This window comes from Jaculus jaculus, chromosome 3 (assembly GCF_020740685.1).
Source record: "Jaculus jaculus isolate mJacJac1 chromosome 3, mJacJac1.mat.Y.cur, whole genome shotgun sequence".
In the NCBI taxonomy this organism is placed as follows: Eukaryota; Metazoa; Chordata; class Mammalia; order Rodentia; family Dipodidae; genus Jaculus; species Jaculus jaculus.
In genome coordinates, this window is record NC_059104.1 from 189,189,215 (window position 1) to 189,210,345 (window position 21,131).

Genomic DNA, 21,131 nt, shown 5'->3' on the forward strand with positions numbered 1-21,131 from the left:
TTCTGTCCACTCACAGAAGTTCATTCAGTCAAAGATGCTAGGTTCTATGAGGACTAGCCTCCTCACAGCACACAGAAATGTCTAGAAGCAAGGAGACCCTCTCTGCCTCTGTCTGTTCCTCAGACCTCAGAGGGGATAGGGTTGCGGCTGCCTTGCTCAGACCGCTGTGAGGGCTCTTTGTCAGAGCTTCTGACCCTGGAGAAGACACTGAGTGCAGGTTTCATTAGCCAAGGCCACAGGGCAGGAATGGCCTAGCCTTCAATAGGCTTCAGAGGTTCTGAACTCAACTCATGCATGGGAATTACTATGAGGTAAGGTCCTCCCTGCTCCAGGATGCTCCATGATACACCATTACCCCAAAAGTGATGCAACATCCTCATTCAGACAGCTGGGTCCTCTGAGACCCACCTAACTGAAACCTCTTCCTTCTAGCTCACTAGAAAGCCTTGTGGTGGAATCTGACAGAAATGGTTCTCAGAAGCAGATGTCCCTGTCTTTGGTACATGGGCTGAATTGGGTGATGGGTTCCTCTCCCAAGCCTCTGCATCCCACAAAGACCTTCCACAGACTCTTCAGTGAGGACTGGTAGGCATTCTAATCCTGAGTTCCCTGTGTTGGGTGTATCTCCTGCCACATGGAGTAAGCCCTTCAAGCATGTTATTTCACTGATTCCTCTCAATGACACTTCAAAGAAGGCAGCATGTGGAAACTGAGGTGCACCGGGCACAAGTAGAAGGGAATGCCGGACCTTTAAGTAAGCCTCCCCTGGCATAGTTGGAGGCGCCTGTCTTTAGCCAGTACTCACTGGCCTGGACATTTCTCGGCCCAGCCATGGAGGCCTCTCAGGGCTTGCAATGAAGGACATTCACACCCTGCAGACATGACACATTTTATGTCTTGTCACTGCTTCTGGAATCCCTATTCCTCTGTTCCTCAGGGATGTGCACTCGGAACCCTTCTTTCCCAGGAGCATGGCAGGCTAAAGGTGCCAGAGCTTCATTCTCAATCTCCTTTTTCCCAGGACCCTTGAGAAAAGCCACCCTCCATCAAGACTGGCCATGAAGAATGCCTTCTGAAGAAAGGTCTTCAGGGTGCTGAGGGCACCTCGGGCGAGCCGAGCCTGCTGCCTCCGCATGCCATGTGCGCTGGGATGGGCTTTTCTCCCAAGAGCCATTGGTGCTGCTTGACCCTCAGCAGACAGCTCACCTTCTTTAGAGCAACTTTAACAAGAAGGGATTTACATAGACTGCACCGCACTGCGTCAAGGGTTTAGTTCAAAGCATTTCTATTGATGTGTGGCTCTGTCACTACCGCCACCACAATCCAGATATAGATGTTCCCATTACCCAGAAGCCCTCTGTGTCTTCAGTGATTACAGCTTACATTTCCCTTCTTTAGAATCTCACACAGATGGAATTATTCTATATGTAGATTTTTTCCCTTGGCTTCCATCAGTCAGCATAATGTCTGAGTTTTATTTCAGTTACTCATGTGCCATAGCTCATTCCTCTTTATTGCTGGTTAATATTCCACAATATGAGCACACCCCAATTGATACAACCATTTAGTTCTTGTTGGACACTTGACTTAATCCCAGTTTGGGCCTGTAGTGAATAAACCTGCCATAATCATATGAAAACAAGCCCTTGGCAGTTGTCTATGTTCTTGTTTCCTTCGCTAAATGCCTTGGTATAGCAGCTGATCATGTGAGGAGGGTCTATTCACATGCTAAGCATTGTGCAATAAAGCAGAACACCGAGTCACTAAATACAGCAGAAACCACGCTGTTACAGTTCTGGAGCCTGAAAATTCAAGAGCAATGTGTGAAGGGCGCCAAGTTCCCTCCAGAGACTCGGGGATGATTCTCCTTGCTTCGTCTAGGTTCCAGTCCTTGACATGGCAGCATAGTTCCCTTCTTGTCACCTTCTCACCATCTCATTATGGTACTGTGCTTTGCATCTGTGTCCAAAGTCCTCCTTGTAAGGACACTGGTCACACTGGGTTAGAGCCCAACCTTTATGCTAACCAGAATACATATGCAAAGATCCTATTTCCAAGGAAGGTCACATTCACAGGTACTGGGGGGAGAGGAGTAGTCTTTAATGTCTCTGTTTTGAGGACACAATTTAACCCATAACATATAGTAAATATATGTTATAAGAACTCCTTGCCATCTGTTTGGTATGCATGTATGATGTGTGTGCACGTGTGTGCATGTTCATGGGTATGAGCATGGGCACACTGTGGGCCTTTGTTGTTGGGCTTTCCGTTACCTCATTTGAGGCAGGGCCTCTCATTTGCTACTCCATCTGCCAGGATAGCTGGTTTGCAAGCTCCTGTTCCCACCTTCCATCTCACCACAGGCATACTGGGATTGCTTCACAGCTTTCATGGGGGGTCTGAGGTGCCCACACTTGTGCAGCAAGCTCTCTGTCCATTGAGCCACCTCGCCAGCCCCCTCCCTAGTTCTCCAAGTGTTGGAATCAATGTTCCAATTCCCACTAGCAACATAAGAAAGTGCCAGTTTCTTCTCACCTCTGGCCACCGTTTGGTATGTGTCAAGCTTGTGTGTTTTAACATTTGAACGGGCATGTAGAGAGATCTTCCTTTAGGCCTTGGGAGCTGCCAGAGCGCTCACGAATGGAACCAGGTCCTTATAAAAGAGCTCTCCATCCCACTCCCCACCTCTTCCATCGTTGGAGGACCTGGAGAGAAGAGGCTGCTCTGAAGCTGGAAGCAAGTCCTCACCAGACCCCAGTGGGCCACACATGGAACCTGGATTTCACTGCCTCCAGCATGGCCAGAAATCAATGATGTTTCTAAGCTGTCCTGAGTGGACTAGACTGTGTCCTTGTGTTCTGCTCTCTGTAGGCCACTGGAGATGCAGGGGTGGTCGTCTCATTGAAGCTCCTTGGAACACTAAATTAGCTCCTCCTGAAATCAAGTAGGGGAGCTCAGGCCCTGATGAGGTACAAATGCTCCCCTGACTGGGCTGGGCATCCTAATATAGCGGCTTCCTTGAGTGTCCGTCCGGGGACAGAGTCAGGAAGATGATGACAAAAGGGCTCCTCAAACAACAAAAACCTGGCAATAATCTGAATGCGCTAGAATGGGAGTTAAGAGCCCACTAGATAGCATACTATACAGCTGTCAAGACTTTACAGCCCAGGATGCATATGGTATAATGTTAAGTCAGAAAAAAAGCCAGTTACAAAGCAAAAGGTGCAATTAAATCTTGTTTTTAAAGCTTATAATTAGCACAGAGGGATACAACAAGAAACACACAAAAAAGTCAGAAGTAATTGCTTCTTAGTGGTGGGCACGTGGGCAGTCTCCATTTACTTTTGGCATATTTGTTTTGTTTTTTTTTCTGTTTTTTCTACCTGGGCTCATAATAACTGCACACATGTTGAACCGTGCACCACCTGTGTGTGATTTTAAAGACAAGAGTCTGAATCTGCCTTTGTTAACCTGGACACTGAGCAGAAGAAGCATGTGCTTCCAATCTCACAACAACCCCATTTCCAGAGCCTGTGTCACCAAGCACACCTTAGCTCTCTACCAGAAGCAAGGGCAGGGTCAGTGGCCACACCAACCTGGCTGAGAGCCATCCCCAGAGATGGCCACAGGGATTCAGACCCTGATGAGTAGGGTCACTGGTGACTTGGAGCCCTGATGGCAGATTTTTGTGAATGGTATCAACGCTTATGTGAAGAGCCCCAGGAGCCCTTGCCTCTTCCACTGGCCCAGTAGGCTACTCACACCCATGAGCCTGGGCCTCATCCTTTGCAATTGGCTCCAGGAAAAAGCTATCTCTGACTTGATAGGTTTGCTGCTACCTGCTGAAAAGCCTCCCATCATGGCCGATTTTAAGCTCTCCAGGTGAGGAGGATGACATTGAGCAGCGTATAACCGCATGCAAAGCAACATGGATATTTCATCTGTGTATCTGCCACAGGAAGCAACAGTGAGAAATGATTTCTGCAGCAGACAGCAGTGAAGTAATTGCAAGTGATGAGTTTTGAGAGTTTCTTAGCTTTGTTTTTAATACAAAGCATTTGATTATCAGTCTGTAAAATTTACTGTTTATTTTTTAATTTTTTAAAAATTTATTTATTAGAGAGAGACAGACAAAAAGAGGCAGAGAGAAGGAGAGAGAGAATGGGCGCGCTAGGGCCTCCAGCCACTGCAAACGAACTCCAGATGCGTGCGCCCCCTTGTGCATCTGGCTAACGTGGATCCTGGGGAATGGAGCCTCGAACCGGGGTCCTTAGGCTTCAGAGGCAAGCGCTTAACTGCTAAGCCATCTCTCCAGCCCTAAAATTTACTGTTTGATAATGACTGTCTAACAAGTAGCTCACACAATCTTGAAAACTCAGCAGCTGGCTGTCATTCTGGGGAGCAAGGCAGTTCACGGCGCAGCACAGCAGAGAGGCCATCCGGCACTCGCGGGGAGTGGCTGCTGTACTGCCTGAGCCTTGGTGCTGTCGTTGACTGTAGATGAGACCACTCTTACTAGCTCAGGCCCTCACTAGGTTCTCAGTGAGCTTCCACTTCTAAACTTCCAAGCAAGCACAAGAGCCAAAGCTTCTGCCCCAGTGGGAGAGGGGACCTCCTTCTCTCTCTCCCTTCAGGACAGAAAAGCGAGGGTCAGAAAGCTGGATGTCCTCCGTCTATTCCATACTCATCAGGCTCACCACCAAAGAGTGGCTGGCTCCAGACACAACAGAAGAGGTAGCAAGTCCTGGTTCCTGGAAGATCCCGAGCTGACGATGTGGCTCAGTGGATAAAGTACTTGCTTTATAAGCATGAGGACCTGAGTTCTAGCCCCAGTGCCCATGTGTTGAGTGACTTGGTCCTCTGACAGAAGCAACTGTTGCCATCTTTAGCAGCAGCAGCCGAGGCCACTTGTGAGGGACTATCCAGATTTGGCCTATTGACACTTCCCTATATAAAGAAGGGTGTGGGGAGTGCCCCAGACCCTCTCCTGAGGTCTCAGGCTCCCCCATGCCACCTTGTGCAATGGTCTCATGGCTTTAGGGGTTCGTGTGGCATTATGTAGCACTGCCAGATGTGGTGGTGAATGCTTGTGATCACACAGGGGGGGTGGGCAGGAGGACCTTGGGCTTGCTGGCCAGCCGGCCTGCCTAGCAAGCTCCAGGGAAGTGAGAGACCCGATCTCAAAACAGGTAGATGGAGCTTAGGAACAGCACCTGAGGTTGTCCTCTGGGCTCCACATGCGCACAAATGCAGTACCACCCACATGCACAGGGGCACTCATTTGCATAAACACATTCAAAGAGCTGGAAATCTAGAAGCAAGGACCGCTGCTGCTTCTACTTGCTTGCTGTTCAAGATAGCCAAGCCACTGAGACTCTCTTGCCTCAGTTTCCCCATTTGTAGATGTCTGCCTCATGGGGTTAAAATTAGAATGACTGGGGCTGGAGAGATTGCTCAGTGGTCAAAGCACTAGCCTGCAGAACCAAACCACCTGACTTAGATTTCCCAGTGCCTATGGATGCACAGAAGGGGTGCGTGCATAAGAAGTCCGTTTGCAGGGGCTAGAGGCCCTGGCATGCCCACTCTTTCTCCTCTCTCTCTCCTCCCGCTGCCTCTGCTTGAAAATAAGTAAGTAAATAAACAGAATTTTAAAAAGTGAGAATGAGGGATGGTGCTAGTGCCAGAGGGAAACGACTCAGGTGCCCAGTACCAGCAGGGAAGGGTCCCTTTTGTCCTGAAATCAGGGCTTGGATTTCCGGGCTTGGAAGCTGGAAGGACATGGAACCCCTGCGGAACCAAGGGCAGCTTTAACCCTCGCTGCAATCTGGGGATGGCTCCACGGCCGTCTGTGATGGCGGCACAGGGCCAGCTTCCCTGTGTCCACTGTAAGCCGTGAGTGTGCAGGCTTGCGTGCGCGTGTGTGTATGCACATGCAGGCTCATGTGTGTGTGTTAGTGTGCAGGCTCTGTGCGTGTGCTCAGTGTGCATCAGTGGCACTGCATCTTCCATGTGGCTTGGACAGCGAGGCAAGCTGCTTCTCAAGACCACCGGCTCAAAGCAGAGCCCCAAAGAGGTGCCCCTTTCACGCTGGCTGTCTCAGCTTGGTTCAGGAAGGGCTGGCATTTCCTGGCACTCCTGCCACCTGCCTATCACCGATCACTCAGGAAAGCTGCAGTTGGGTGGTAGTGGTATAGGAGTCCTGAAGTGGGGAGAGCGGGGAAGCGATGCTCTAGCCCAGAGTTGAGCTCCAGTCCTTACTCCCAGCCCCGTCAATCTGCATGGTTTTCGACAGGTCACTTCTGTGTCTTAGGGTCTTTATCAATCAGCTGCAGAAGTCAGTAACAACTAGCTCGGTGTGCTGTTGATAGGATTAGGGGTTTCAAGTGCCTAACATGGCTCTTGGAATGCTGCACTCTTTAAGAAATGTGATTCCCTGCCAAGTCTTTTGCTTAGCCACTGCTCTCATCCTAGGATATACTCAGACATAACCCACCCTGGGAATGCCATCTCTGTTGTGCCCCGCCTTCCTTCTGCCCTCTGACCTATAGCATTTGTGAGGACATAGCACCCTCCACTGCAGAGCCTCAGCACACAGCACCATCAAACCACATCATTGCCTGCCTGCTACTTGTACTGCTATGTATATATGTATATATATATATATATTTTTTTTTGAGGCAAGCCCAACACACCTTTTCTTTTTATAAGAGAATGGGAGTGAGAACAAGAAAAAGAGAGAGAATTAGTGAACCAGGGCCTACAGCCACTGCAAAAGAGTTCCAGATGCACATGCCACCTTGTCAGCACGTGCAGCATTGTGCGCTTGCATCACTTTGTGCGTATGGCTTATGTGGGACCTGGAGAGTTGAACATGGGTCTTAGGCTTCTCAGGCAAGTGCCTTAATCACTAATTCATCTCTCCAGCCCCCCAATGTTTGTCTCACAAAGTTCCTAGTGGAGGAGGAGCTAACCTGCCTGCCCCCCATTCCACTTCTGATGCACACGGGTGAAAATGTCTGCATTAGGACATAGCACTCCCACCCCACATCTTTATTTCTTCTACATGGGATTTCTTCAGCCCCTGAAGGTCAGTAGCAGTGGACCATTGGAAGGCAAGGCACATCCACACTTGGTCACCCTCAGAGATGCTGGATGTGCGTTTTCTGGCCCCTGTTGGGGAAGCCATTAGCATTTCTGCTGACAGGGCTGAAGCCCCAGCCCAGCCTTTCACTCAATCCCATTTGCAAAGCCAAAGGATCACCAGGAAGGTGGGTGCAGGTCCAGGGACAAGCTCAGTGTCAGATATTGGCACCAATCTAGTGCAGTGCCACTATGACCTTAACTGACATCACAGTACATGTCAAAAGCTACCCACGTTCCTGCTCCCAGCCTTGACAGAATCAGAGCTGCTCTGTTATTTATGAGGAGTGACTTCCAATCAACCACATAACCCTCCTGTGCTTCAGTTTTCTCAACTGTGAAATATGGGTTCCTCTTCAACAAGCCAGAGCCATGTCATGTTAATGAGATATGCCTTAAGTCCTATAGGATGTGCCTGGCACAGATAGAGACTGGCTGGATGTTAGTTCCATTTCTCTTACCCTCACCAGCCCGAAGTTACTCTCTCTCTATGGGTAATTAGTTACCAGTCTACAGAGGATGAGACTGGCCCCTTCTTACAACTCACATTCCTACTGGAGTGTGTTGTGAACCTTGCTTGTCAACTCGACTTAGATTGAGAGGCACCTAGGAGATCAGTAACACATACTTCTTGGTTTGCTCTTTGAGGGCATTGTCAAGAGATGACTGACATGTGGGGTAGCAACTAAGGGGAAAGATACACACCAAATGTGGGTGAGACAATTTAATAGATGAAACAAAATGGAAGAAGAAGGTATTTTCTTTTTCTGCTTCCTGGCCACCATGGGGTGAGCAGCCTGACTCCTCCAGGCCCTTCTGCCTTAGCTGGGCCCAGAAATGACAGAGCTGGCTGACCATGCACTGTAAGCTCTGACACTATTCACCAAATGCTTCCTTCTTCCCTTAAGTTTCTATCAGGCATTTTGTTGCAATGATAAATAGTTCAAGTAACACAGAGGCCATGACAGGTGTTACTAACCTATCCCTTCAGCGTGGGGCAGAGCTATGGCCTGCTGCAATAACACCATGCTAATCTTGGAAGCCTGGGACCATGTCACCTGGCAAGTAAAGGGGACTTTGCAGATGTGAGGAATTTGAGGGTCTTGAGATCAGGAGCTTCTCTTGGATTGTTCTAGGTGAGTTTAATGTAACCCATAGATCCTCACAGAAAAGCAGGGAGACAGGAGTCAGGCTCAGAGTGATGCACTGGTCACCACCACCCAAGAGCCTAGGATCCGGTTGAGACTCAGTTGTGAGTAAGGACATGATTCTCCTCTGAAGCATCTACTAGGTACTGAGACCTTCTGGAACCTGGATTTCAGCTTTCCTTCCTCCCAGCTCCCATCCTCCATAGGGGATTACATCTGTGCTGGCCTTCTGACCTCTAGAATTGTAAGGGAATTAATTTATGTCATCTTAAGCCACTAATTTTGGCAAGAGAATGAATAGGCTGAGATATTTGTCAGTATATTGCTCTGGGAAGTCAGCCCCAACCAACTGCTGCAAGTACCCTGCAACCCGCAGTGAGAGCCCCATCTCAGGCTTCAGATGGCGCGGCATGCTTCTGCTCTGGTGGGGCTGTCCTGGTGTGATGGTCCCTCCATCCCGAACTGGGACCTCTTCAAGTCCTGCTGCTGCCGCTGCTTCTTTCTGCTCTGCTCAGCCCTCTCTGCTGGGGTCCATGTGGCAGCTGGCTCCAGGTCTCCTCCTGGAAGTCCAGGCCCTCTCCTTGCCCCAGGAAATAAGCACCCCTTTCCAGGGCTTCCTGGTCAGCAGAACCTGGCTTCTGAGGTGCCCAGGATGCACAGTTGGGGTGTCCTCAAGCAAAGGAAAGGAACCACATAAGTGGGTGGATCAGAAGCAATGTTGGGCCTCAGCTTCCTCCTATCTGCCTCTTCCCAGTGGGAGTCACAGTACAGGCAAAACGTCATGCCCACGGGCCTGGGGCGCCACAAGAACAAAGGCCGCTCTTCATGGACACTTCCTCCAGTGCAACAAAGGTCCCCACTTGCTCCTGCAGAGATGCTACACACAAGCACAAAGCTCCCAGGGTACACGCCCAAGGGAGAAAATAATGAATCATAGTCAGGATGGCCTGACTTCAAACACCTTTCCTCCAGCATCTCCTTCAGCGGTGACCCCAGGGGGATGTACACACGCAAGCATCTTCCTGCCAGGAGGACTTCCCTCAGGAGGACTCCTCCCCCACCGTGTGTACATATGTGCATGTGTGTGAGACCCCAGCCAGCGAAACCATTGCTATGGTCACAAACAAGGCCTGCAAGGAGACAACACACAAGAGGTATCACATGTGTTCACAACACTCACCTTCTCAAAGCAGTGTGCATCTGACTGCATGGGATGCATGTGCTAAATGTAGCATTTATTTAAAAGTGAAAACTTTCATCCTGTGACACAGATGAAATTATGAATTAGGGGACTGGAGATATGGCTTATTGACTAAGGCATTCGTCTGCAAAGCCAAAAGACCTAGGTTCAATTCTCTAGGACCAATGCAAGCCAGATGTACAAGGTGGCACATGTGTCTGTCTGGAATACATTTGCAGTAGCTGTTGGTCCTGGAGTGCCCATTCATAAATGCTCTCTCTCTCTCTCTCTCTCTCCATCTTTCTCTCTCTCATTCTCTCTAAACTAAATCAATAAAAATAAAACATAAAGAACCGCATGGGATCAACATGTCAACACCATGATGACTCCCATCTGCACACCTCCCCGCCTTACACAGACAGCCAGCCGTGCAGAAGCACACTGACACGCCCTCTGGGTAGCTCAAGAAAACAGGAAAACGTCCAGAAGTAGAAACCCCTTGGCCTGTCAGGCCTTTGCTGCTCCACTGGGGCTGGCACCTGACACAAGGGCTCAGCTGGCCATGGCAAGCTCTGCTCTCCGCAGCAGCGGCCACGGTGGGCACAGGGCTGGCGCACACTGACAGCGCGGGGCTTACATCCGGGCTGCGGGTGCCACGCTGTCACGCACACCCCATCTCACCCTCCCGACTGTGTGCAGCCACCTTCTCTCGGGAAAGGTCTCACAGGAACTGCGCGTGCTCCAGCCCCTCCTGTTCAGCTGGGCTAAACTGTTTTGGGAACTGGCACTGGTGGTGAGAGGGAAGATGCGACTCAGAGATGCTCCGCAGAGATCAAGGCTGCTTCATCAGAGCTGCCCACTGGGCGCACAGTGCCTGCGTGCGTCAGCGAGCCCAGGTGGGGATGGAATCTGGCAGAGAACTTCAGACAGTGGATCTGCCATGGACTGTCCCTCTGACAGCCATGGGCAGCCAGGATCTGGGAGCCGAGGAGGTCATCCGAGTCCTTGGCTCCTCTTCCTCTCCATCGCCAGACACAAGGCTGCTCAGAGCAGGCCCAGAACGACAAGAATCTTTCTACTAAGATGCCCTCCAGGGAGGAAGATTTCCTAACACTGTACTGAGCAATTCTCACGTGTAAGAAATGGCTGTCTCCCGGAAAGATGACCCCTCTCAGGAGTGTGACTAGCTGCAGCCAGGGGGACTTAAAGCGGAGGCAATGGGGGAAGCCGTGGTGCAGTCCACTAAAGGAAGGATGGGCATGGATAAGGACCTCCAGTGAGGTCCTGTACTAGAACTTGAAAAAATTGTATGTATTTATTTGAGAGAGAGAGGGAGAGAATGAGAGAAAGAGGCAGATACAGAGAGAGAATGGTTGCGCCAGGGCCTCTAGCCACTGCAAAAGAACTCCAGATGCATGCACCACCTTGGGCATCTGGTTTATGTGGGTCTTGGGGAATCAAATCTGGGTCCTTTGACTTTGCAGGCAAGAGCCTTAACAGTTATGCCATCCCTCCAGGGCCCTGTAAAGGATTTTTTTTTTTTTTTTTTTTTTTTTTGGTTTTTCAAGGTAGGGTTTCACTCTAGCCCAGACTGACCTAGAATTCACTATGGAGTCTCAGGGTGGCCTCAAACTCACAGCGATCCTCCTACTTCTGCCTCCTTAGTGCTGGATTTAAAGGCGTGCACCACCATACCTGGCAAGGATTTTTTTTAAATTATTTATCTATCTGCAAGAGAGAGAGAGAGAGAGACAGAGGGGGCAAGCAAGAGCAAGCAGGGTCTCTTGCCACTGTTACTGCAAACAAATTCCAGATGCATGTGCCACTCTGCACATCCACCTCCATGTAGGCACTGGTAAGTCAAACCTAACCAGGCCATCAGGCTCCACCCGTTGCTGAGCCATCTCCCTGGCTCAGGATTTTTTTTTTTTTTTTTTGACACGGTCTCATGCAGCCTCCATGCTGGGATGAGAGGTGTGCCCTAGCACACTGGTTTATGTAGTTCTGGAGGTTGAACCCAGGGCCTCATGCCTGCTAGGCAAGCATTCTAGTAGCTGAGCCATGTCACGTCAGGATACTTTACTTACATTCTTTAGCTAAGGTTTTCAACTGAGAGCACCCTTCTGTCTGCCAACCTTATGAAGTGGTCATTAATTCATTAACTGGCCAGCACCTTCTTTATGCCAAGCAGAGTGTTAGGTATGTGGACATGAAAAAGTTTCAAAGGAAATGGCAGTGATGGGGGAGATTGGTCAAATTGTGAATTATAAAAATTTATATTTTAGATTGTTATAAATGCTAGGAAGGAAAAACAAGTTGTGTGCAAAGCAGGGAGCAGGTAGAGGCCATGGGGACAGGTGGACACAGAGCTTCTCCGAGTGATGTCTGAGCCACAGGGAGCCTAAAGGATGAGAAAGAGCCAAATTGGGAAGGTCTGGATTTCAGATGGAATGGCAGATAGTAGTGAAGAGGCAGTGAGGGAGAGGAGGAGGCCAGCTGGCACTGCACAGCAAGCCTAGCGGGGGGTGGGGGAGGAGGTGGCCTGGCTGCTAGGGCTCTGGCTGGATCAGGGACACACGACTCACAGTGGAGAACCACCATCGTCCCTAGGGCTTTGGCTAATTGAATTGCATGGCAGGTGGGGAGTCAGGGTGATGTCCAATTCTTCTTCTCTGTCTCCAGGCCTGAGGTGGTGGCCTCTTGAACCAGGGAGTCACAGTGGAGGGAGAGAGTGATGGGTAGATGGAAGTCTCATGTTTTAGGGAGAAGTGACAGCTTGCCTGTGGGGCAAATATTCAGGGTAGGAGAATGGAGGTTACGATCATTCGTCAGCATCACAAAGTCAGCATATAGAATCCCAGCCCGTCCCCCAGCCAGACAGGTGGCCATGAGCCCCTGATCTCAGAGGGGTCACATGAGCTGAGCATGCCCGAGCCCTACGTGCCACGGTGGGTGGCAGAGCACAGGTCCGTGCAGAGCTCTTCCATGTCAACAAAACGCTCACCCCTTGGCCATGGCTATTCTCCTTGGACACTGAGGGAGAGGCAAGCCCCTTCTCTGGGTGGGGACTTGGCTATGTGCAGTCAGTGCCCATGTCATGCCGACCGCATTCTATTGTCTACGGTTGCAGGACCCTGCCGTCACGTGACATTGGTACCTGTAATACCCCTTTACAGTATGGTGCCCGGCACGGGCCTTGGACTCCAACATGTTCAGGTTCAGGGCATCTCCTGAGTGCCAGAGGCCAAATGCCATCCCTCCTGAGGTGAACATTTACAGTACAGCCATGTGACCCAGGAACCTGGCTGGTTAAACTCTGTTTCTGTAGCCTCACTTATCTTTCTGTACTAGCTTCTTGTTCTAGAATGTTCTCCGGAGCCTAGGAGAGGAGTAACAACCTGCAGAGCTGTGTTTCTCGAATTAGTCCTGAAACAATGTTCCCTCAGGAAAAATTAGTCTTCCAGTGAGTAAATCTTGCAGTGTTGCATAGCATTACACATAGGGTAACAGGTCACACATAAATGTGTGCGTGTGTGTATATGTGTATATATACGTATGAACATACATACATATAAATATATATACACATACATATATATATGCATAAGAGTACCTGGTAAGTGATTCGCACATGATGCATATATATATATATATATATATATATATATGTATATATATATATATATATATATATATATATATATAGTTATATAACATGATCTATATATACACTATGTGATATATATATGTGTCATGTATATACACACCAAATTATACCAAACTGTAATCTTCACTTGGAGTTCTACAATGTCATAGTGGGCTCTGAGAAGTCTTGCAGGAAGGATACTAATCAACATGGCTGACCAGTACACTGCCCAGGCTTAGTGATCACAGTGACTCTTCTTCCATGAACGACTCTCAGCCCTGTGTTGGGAAATGCCATTCTCAGTGACCTGAACCATGACATAGAACTTGTTCTTTGGGTAACTACAATCCAAGTCCCCCTTTGCTTTGAGCCATGCAGACACTTCAAAGCCGGATGGCTGCCTTGGCCTCAGTGAGCTGCCCAGTGGCGCCTCCTTGCTTGGTCGGTATTACCAGAGCCTGCTTCACTGCCAAGCCCAGGCGGGGTTCAACAAGTGGGCAGGAGGTCAGATGGGTCACTTTCCTCCCTCTCTTGTGCCCATAGCACACTGAGGTAAATCATCCTTTGACTCCCCGCAGATCTCAGAGGGAACTGAGTGCTTGCGCAAGGGTCCAGGTCAAGGCCCTTTGTCTACATTCCGGGTACCTCCCATTCCCCTGGTCACACACCTGGATGGTTGGTGTGGAGTCACCAGCCTCACCAGGCAGGTGGGAGAAGATGCTCAGTCTGTGGTCAGCTGCCCATGAGGCATGTGGGACATAGTGTTTCCGACCATCCTTGTCCCCTTGTGCTGAAGGAAGTAGGTGACCTGAAACCTTAGAAGCAAGAGTTTATTTTTTGCTCCCTCTGATCAGTGGGCTGGTACAGTTGGCTCCCCAGAGAATCAACCTAAAAATATAGCAGTAGAAAGAAAGCATCCTTCCCACACACCATCTTATTCAGGCTGGTAAACCTCTAGGAACAAACACATCCTTTGTTGCTAAAATATCTAGAAACAGTGTGCCATTCTGCACAGGTGCCAGGCCCACAGTGCAAGGGTTAGATGGTTAAAAATGGAATGGCATCTGAGGAGGGGCTCCAGGGAACTCTAAAAGAGGTTTGCAGAAGGTGTCCTCCAAGTGTACAGAGGGTCTAACGATTTCTCACACATCTGGTGCCCAAGCCCTCCTCCAAGCAGTGACTGCACTTTAGCTCGGGGTCAAACCACACACCCGAGAGAAGATGTGCTAAGGATCTTCAAGTACAAGCCATATTGTTTGAGCAAACATTTTAGCATAGTGAGCCATTTTTATTGGGGAATGGAAGGAACCTTCCAGTTGTCCCAGCTCTCAGATGCAAGCTGAGGCCAACCCCATGAGCAAGACGGTCTGAGGACAGCAGTCTTGGGCCTGCCATGCTATCTCTTTTCTGTACAAGAGCCAGTATTCTCTCCACATCCAGGTCAGTAAGTTGAGTTCAAGAGATGTACCCAACCACCTGCACCCATTGGTCTATTCACTCTTGGACATCTTGGTTCCATGCATGCATCAAGCCTAGGCATGGTAATAGAACCTTCCTTCTGCTTCCATTCGGATGACAGTGTGTGCTAATGCTTGTGGGCACCTGCCTGTAAGGCATGCATGTGAGGCACTGGGAAGAGTGTCGTGCACATTGTGAGAACTCCACGTCAGATAGCACTACCACTATTGGCATCATTAATCCAAATCACACGGCTGGAAATAGGCCAGGGTATTAAGCTCTGGCCTGTTTCACTTTACTGCATTATTGCTTCCAGAAAGTTCTGCTTTCTCAAACACCACACTTGCTTTTTGACTTGTGTAGCAAAATGCATGGCTATAGAAGCTGTTGGGACCCTGTATTAGTTACTTTTCTCATGTCTCTGTTCAATACTGATAAGAAACAACACGTAGGAGGAAGGGCTTATTTTGCTCTCAATGACTGTTTTAACACTGAGTGAAGCTGGTCCCTTTCTGTCAGCCCCAGTACCAAACTTCCAAGTAAGGGAAACAGATTCAACCTTTATCAGCGGTGTGCTCACTTCTGCATCTATCCCATGAGTCCAAGGAGTGGGCTTACGTGGGACTCTAGTAGCACCCCCTGAAAGGAACTCTGAGAAAGGGGGTTCAAGGCAGACAATCAATCCTGTGAGGTGCTCATTACAAGTGGAGTAGTAATATATAGCTCCCCGGGTTAGCTTGAGCATGTAATAGAGTGACATGGAGTGTCCATTGCAAAGCAAGCGGCCAATGCTTGGAAATATGTTAGAAAGATGTGTCCTAACTAAAAGCCAATTGTCTCATCCATCTTAGAAGATACCTGGATGCTAAGAGAACAAAATGCCAACTGGCTAGAAGGATACCAAGTCACCTTGTGTATGCCCAACTGGCAGGAATTTGGGAGTGAGAAAGACGACTCCTGAGCATGGAGAGAAACTGAGGCAGAAGAGAGGTCGGCCAAAACTGTACTTGCAGGCAAGGCCAGCAGCCACAGAATGTGCAGGTCAGGGTTCAGGCCAGGCAGAAGTTCAAGGTCCCCCATGCAACCCTAACTCAATGGTCAGGCAGCAGACAGAGGCACCTGCCAGGGGCAGCTATAACCAGCCTCTTCCAGGGTGGGCTTTGAGGCTTTCTGCAGGGGCAGCACCTGTTCTAAGACCCCGTGCTATGCCAGGTGACACTGGGCAGATAGAAGGTCATTAGGCTTCCAGAGCCCGTGACAACCTTCGTTTCTGGGGTGGAACAGCGAGAGGCCTGGAAAGCTTGCTTCAGGTTCTTTCCTAGAAGCTTTAACTTGAAATTACTGACTCCTGGGACCCCATAGTAGTTATTTTTCTAGTGTCTAGGTTCAATAGTGAAAAGAAACGACACACAGGAGGAAGGGCTTGTTTGGCTCACAGGCAAGGGTACAGTCCCCTATGGTGGCAGGAAGTGCAGGGCAGCTGGCCCCACTGCGCCTGCAGTCGGGGCTGAGCGAGAGGGACGCCTCACTGGCCTCTTCCCTTTTCAGTCAGTCTGAGTCCCCAGCCTAATGCTGTCCACATTCAGGGTGGGTCTTCCTCCTCAGTTAGACCTTTCCAGAAACTCACGTAGCTATGGCCCGAGATGTACCTCCCAGATGATTCGACGCCCCATCAAATTGTCAATCAGAACTAACCACCACAGACTCCATCTGGCCCATGTGAATATTTTCAGCTTTTGGTATTGAAATTCCCACCCATCAGAGGAAATCTATTATTACATTTTACAAGGTGTGGCACTACGTGAAGTGCATTCTGAACCAGCCAGGTCCCATAATCAAGCTGAATGGTGGGAGGCATCCTGAGGTTCCAACAACCTTCAGAGATATGGAAGAAGATTTGAGATTTGCAGAGCTTTTCTCTTAAATCCTAAGAAAAGAATTGCTTGCAGGAATTGAATCCTCCCTCCCAGCATGAAGCAAGACTGAAGCCTTCTGGATTCTGGATCCCTTCCTGGATAATATCACATGTTCTGGAAGATGTTGAAAGTAAGCCATACACCCAAGTCCCTTTTAAGGGTGAGGAAACCCCCCTCTTCCCTGCAGTGCTCAGGGGCAAGTCTTCATGCCTGTGGGGGAAGACAAAGACAGGAAAGGGGCATGGGAAGCAGAGTGGGATGCGATGACAGACACAGATGCTGAGAGGACAACACAGGTGCCTGTGGTTTCCCCAAAGGCTCACAGAGCACTGTGTGCTGCCTAATGGGAGAGCCTGAGCTTGTACAAACAGACCTTCCAAGCAGCTGCTCCTTGCCGACTGTAACTTCCCAAGCCTGAGGTTGGATGAGCCATTGAACTAGACATGGACCCCAAACCTATTTGAGTCTTTGCCGCAATGCATACCCCAATTCCATGACCCACAGTGCCTGTGAGGACAAATGTCAGCCTCTTCTATCCCTTCCAATAGTCTACTCAGCTTTCCTGAAAGAGGCCGGGAGGACTTTCTGGGTCTCTTGCCTGTCGTCTTTCTCCCTTCAGTCTCTTAGCATGGTGACTAGAGTATTTGGGCTACAAGGAAAATATAATCATGTCAACACTCTCTCTAGACATTTCTTCTGGCTCTGCACAACTTCCAGGATAGAATATTGGTGTGGAATGCTGTCTTCCAAGTGTACTACCATGACCATCTTTGTCAGAGCAGCTGTGACTACCTGCAAGAGACTCTGGAGATGGGACCTGTTGACACTCCCTCACACGAGGGCGGGGTGAAACGGGAGGGGAGAGGAGGGTCATCAGGCCCTTGCCTGAGATCCAGCCACTCTTTCCAGCATCTCTCTGCCAGTGTTATGTAATTCTGCCCCAGCTGCATGGTCTTGGGAGATGCTAGAGGACACAGAGGGTGCAGGGTTAACTGAAGGGAGCTCTCCGTCCATACAAGCTATGGGGAGGTCACCAGCCATGTTGCAGTGAGACTCTTTGGGATGTAGCTGCTTTGGGAGTCATCCACGCTCTGTCAGCTCAAGTTGGGCTTTAGTGGATTTGCTCTCTGGCTCTGTCACTGGTGTGCTGTCCGGGATGAGCAGAAATCTGCCCATGTCTCCCCAGAGCAAGTTCATGCAACAGGTGCAAGCTGCCTCATCTAGCTTATACTGCACACATGCTCTGGTTCGGCCTTCCACTTCCTGTCAGGTGGCTTCATTCCAACTCCCCCAGTTCTGGGAAGACCTTCACAGAGATGGCGGCCCCATGCAGAAGTACTTCCTTTGCCTCCTGAGGCGTGGCCGGGAGTGATGGATTCTGAGCCTTTAAAGCACCTGGGTCTCTGAATCCTTGCCAGAAACAGACACTTCCAGAGCCTTTCAACAGGAAGCAGCAGTGCTAGGCCAGAGAATGGGCAGAAAACCAATTTTTGTCTCTCACTATGTAGCTCTGGAGCTCTCTATCTCCCATCTCTGCCTCCTGACTACTCACATTACAGGCCTGCTCCACCAGAGTGGGCCAAGAAATAATTGAATAAAATTGTTGGAATCTGGACTTATGAACTAAAATTGGGACAATGGCAAAAAACTGGTAGAACTGGGCTACTGGCATAAGGGTTGGCTGCATTCTGCTGCCCATCCCCAAATAGTTTAATCAAGGTTAAATGTGTAATGGTCTGATGTGCTTGGATAAATATATGGGCCTGAGAGGTTTAAGATTTTAAGCTGGAAAAATTCAAGCAAGTTTAAAATTTACTGGTACAGGGATTTCTTTTCCGTTACTGAAGCTGTTATTGTCAAACACATTAGCAATCTTAAGGAGGATTGTCCAACTCCTTTACATTAAAACAATTGAAAGAATGCCTGAGGTGATTCCACCCCAGAAAGACTGAATGGCAGGAATGCAAACTCTTTTTTTCCCCCCAGGAAGGGTCTCACTATGGTCCAGGCTGACGTGAAATTAACTATGTAGTCTCAGGGTGGCCTTGAACTCATGGCAATCCTCCTACCTCTGCCTCCCGAGTGCTGGGATTACTGGCATGAACCACCACACCTGGCAAAATGCAAACTCTTTAACAGGAGATCAAGGAACATGCTCTTCAAGGTCATTATTAAGTCTCTGAATTAAGAATATGGCTCTGCTCTTTGCCGCATCTACTGCGAGGATGAAGACCATTCTCAGCAACCAGACTGTCGACATCCCAGAAAATGTCGACATCATGCTGAAGGGACGCACAGTGATCGTGAAGGGCCCCAGAGAAACCCTCTGGAGGGACTTCAACCACATCAATGTAGAACTGAGTCTCCTGGGAAAGAAAAAACAGAGGCTACAAGTTGACAAATGGTGGGGAGACAGAAAGGAACTGGCTACTGTTCGTACTGTCCGTAGTCACGTCCAGAACATGATCAACGGTGTGACACTGGGCTTCCGATACAAGATGAGGTCCGTGTGTGCTCACTTCCCCATCAACGTCCTTATTCAGGAAGATGGATCTCTTGGCGAAATCTGAAATTTCTTGGGTAAAAAGTACATCCGCAGGGTTCGGATGAGAACAGGTGTTGCTTGTTCTGTGTCTCAGGCCCAGAAAGATGAGTTAATCCTTGAAGGAAATGATATTGAACTTGTTTCAAATTCAGCTGCTTTGATTCAATAAGCCACCGCAATTAAAAATAAGGATATCCGAAAGTTTTTGGATGGTATCTATGTTTCTGAAAAAGGAACAGTGCAGCAGGCTCATGAGTAAGATCTAAGTTATTCACCTGTGTACAGAAACGAGATCCTGGATCATAAGAACAATTTTGTTTTTATTGAAACAATAAAAGACTTCTGTTGATTTGGGACATACTCCTTTTCCAATTATTTTTGGCAAATAAGCAGAGCAAATAATGCATTTTGAAGAAAAAAAAAGAATATGGCTATGTCCTGCACATATAGTATTGGGTTTGGAAACATGAAAAATGTGTGGAGTGGTCATGAGCTGCACACGGTTTCAGAAGCCTTTGCTGAGATGCGGCACAGAGGCAGGGTATGATGACACTCATGAATCAGCTGGAAGAACCTTTGCAAGACGGACTGTGATTTGCGTGGAGACCCAAAGATGTTTTGGATATATGAGGACTGTGCAAGAGGTACCATGCAGGCTGTTGGCTCAGAATGAGTTTTCCCTGGATACTCAGCCCAGCTGGAGGGGCGGGATTGGAAAATCTGGAGATTGGCAGTCACTGGTTATGGATGTCAGACTTGAACTGCAGATGCGTGATGTTTTCCTCATGGTTATTGAGTTTTCATTGTTCTAGTATCTCCTTGGTATGTCTTATAACACTTGAAAATGTTTACCCCATGCCTTTATATGTTGAAAGTATATAATTGTTTGATTTTATAGGACTCACAGTTACAAGACAATCTTAAATCTTAGATAAGACTTGGGACTTTAAAAATTATCTTAAGTTGGTAAAGACAATGAGGACCTTTGAAGTTGGATTGAATATAAATTACAATGTGAGGTGGTTATGAGTCTATTGGGGGTCAGGGACAGAATGCGGTAGTTTTAATGGATATCCACCAGCCAGTTCAGGAGTTTTATTCAAGCTTATAACTTGTTGTCACTGTAGTTGGGTCTTGGCATCAGCCTTAAAGTGTGTTTGGAGCATTCCAGTGTAAAGATCTACAAAGTGCTTGAGCTTTGCCTGGTTCCAGAAGTGAGCTTGGTTGTGGTGTCAGTAGTAGATTTTCTCTGTGCTTGGATCTGTGAAATGGGGGCCACCTTCTGCCATTATGGAACTTCTCCTGGATCTGTAAGCTTCAAATAAATATCATTTCTCCCATCAACTGTGTTTGTTTAGAGGTTCATCCTAGCAACCTGAAGCTGTCTACTCTAGTATATACATACAATGGAATATTATTATTCAGCCATAAAAACAAAATCCTCTAATTTATAGCAAAATGGATGGGACTAGCAATAAGCCAGACACAGAGACAAGCAGTACACATTTTCTCTCTTACACGTAGACGCTAAAAGGATGCACCTGAATACACAACAGTGCGTACTGGGGTCAAGAAAGGGAGGCTGGGCTTGATCAGTGCACACTGGAGTGCATGCGTTCTGACATCTGAACCACTAATGTCTAGTTAATACATGCTAATGAAAAGTAATACGAAAAAAGTTTAAAAGAAATCTTCTTACCACAGCCACTCTGAGTGTGCTGCAGACCTCCCCTTTATCTGCAGATGAAGAAGACACAGCTCTGAGAAGTTAAGTGACAGGCTAAAGTCCACACAGCTGGGAAGTAGCAGACCTTGGAATCCAGATCAGTCTTGTCTGTCTGTCTGTCCTTGGAGCAAGGGCTCCCCCAGTGCAGCTTCCAGGGACAAAGGCTGCTTCTCTAAGACATTGGGTACTAAAACCTGCAGATCAATGAGGACCTAACATGCTTCCTGGTTTTAACAAAGCCGTGGGAATGTGCACCCTGGTGCAGTCAGTACTAGGGACAGATGGACAACTGGAAGAGAAGCTGTCTTCCAGCCTGAGCAGGCCTTCTATACATGGGCTAGACACTGCTGAAGCAAAGCTTGGACTGCTAGA

The 21,131-nt window shown here is 48.6% G+C and overlaps 1 protein-coding gene and 1 pseudogene across 1 annotated transcript in view; one reads left to right on the forward strand and one right to left on the reverse strand.

Moving 5' to 3' along the window:
* Nav2 (neuron navigator 2) overlaps window positions 1-21,131 on the reverse strand; it is a 728,975-nt gene that overhangs the window by 452,967 nt on the left and 254,877 nt on the right. The gene's annotated exons all lie outside the window — the stretch shown is intronic.
* On the forward strand, window positions 18,694-19,393 carry LOC101607693 (annotated as a pseudogene).